This window comes from Chaetodon auriga, chromosome 5, assembly GCF_051107435.1.
Source record: "Chaetodon auriga isolate fChaAug3 chromosome 5, fChaAug3.hap1, whole genome shotgun sequence".
In the NCBI taxonomy this organism is placed as follows: Eukaryota; Metazoa; Chordata; class Actinopteri; order Chaetodontiformes; family Chaetodontidae; genus Chaetodon; species Chaetodon auriga.
The window spans coordinates 8,664,381-8,666,206 of record NC_135078.1 but is presented as its reverse complement, the minus strand read 5'-3'; positions in this window follow the sequence as shown (position 1 = coordinate 8,666,206).

The window sequence follows — 1,826 nt, the reverse complement described above, 5'->3', positions numbered from 1 at the left end:
TGACATGTTTTCTTTTTCTGTGTCTGCCTGCTAAAGGAGAGCCCCCAGTCGGAATGATTTATTCTCTAATCTGACAGCAAGAACACAGAGAGGGAAACATGTCAGCAGACAGACAGACAGACAGATAGCAGCAGCAGCAGCAAGGCAGAGGAGTTTACCTACACTGTGTAGGCAAAACTGAAAAGACTTTTGGTCCATTTTTATTCAATTTTAACTTTTTTTTGTGTCATAGTAACCTTCACACAGCTTTAGATGCATACAGATTGAAGATTTTAATTATGCACTAATGAGCAGGTTCATTCCAGGATTACACACTCAACACTGACCTTGTCAAATGACTGATAGTGGAATAAAATGTGCTATTTTTTCCTTTATGTTTTGCAGCAATGAAGATCGCTAAAATTCTTAGTTGAAAAATTGATCACAACATTACAGACGCAAGACAAAATTTTACTCTGAGAGAGTTTGATGTGGTCATTAGAAGATGATGCCACTACTTAAAAACCTCCAATATACATAGATACATGTGCACAGTTTTATGATATGATACGGATTATTTTACAAGCTAGATCGTCGGTGCTTTGAAATGAAATGAAAATGAAAGACAAAGTTTATTCCTCAAAATGGTTAGCGGAGGACCATGTCCTCCCTGCAATGTGTGTTTTAACAGACGAGTGAGGAAGGAGTCAACCGAGCTCCACCCAGTGATTTTAAGAAATGAAACAGGAAGTGAAATTGCTTTAATGTCGTGTTGTTTAGGGAATGCTGTGCTGTGTCTTCTAGTGTCTTTGCTTATTACTTCTTCATATACTGTATATATATATACATATATAACTCAAAATATCATCATGGTAAAGAAGAACATACGGAGGAAGAGGTGGGAGTTCAAAACATGTCAAACATTTTGCTCTAGTTAAGTCTGGAAAATTTTCATTTCATGAAACAATATGTTGTTTTGTACCTTGAAGAAGCGACATACTGCTTTACACAAAGAGGCTCCAGCTCTCTCTTCACTGGAGCAATTTGTGCCAAAAGATTAACTTCAATAAACAGACTGTGGTGCTTTCAAAGACCGACATTTCCAACCAGCGATTAATGATTCAACATTTTTATATCAAAATATGACAAACTCACACAGCAATTATTACTTAAGACAATGGAAATGTAGTTAGACATGATGCTTTCTACCTGGAGGAAGCATTCAATTCTAAATACACGTAAAACTCACAATATCATGACAGAAAAAGTACTGCATTTGAGACAAAAGCACAAGAGGTCAAACTGTCCCTGTCAGACACAGTTAAGTCATTGATGAATAAATGATTGCTTATTGCTAATACTTGATCTTCATGTATTTTTGTGTCTGACCACATCATCACACCGATATGTCAGTGTGTCATCTTGCTGCTATCAGGGCAAAACCTCCTGTTTTGGGGATTTTCCTGCTGTCAGATCACTGAAAGGATTATATGATGCTCTTCAAGCTGGGGAAATTTCCTTCAACAATGCGTCTTTAGAAATGGTAACAGTAATAGTTTTAGCATTTCTAACAGCAGTCAGAAAAGGGATGAATCCATGTTTGCCCTTCGTGCTCCCTTAGGGAAAGGAAGAACGTCTGATTTGGCCTTTGAGTTGACATTTTAAACTAAAACGTTGTCAGTGGCTGCTGAATGACACACATTTTCAGAGTAGTGGAGTCAAAAAAACGTCTTGTCACCTGATTGCATCAACATAACATGAAACTGCTTTGAAATTTAGCCCCAGCGCTTCCGCTGTGTTCAGATGGCAGGAAGCAGATTCACTCTGTTGGGTAAAGAGCATGCGAC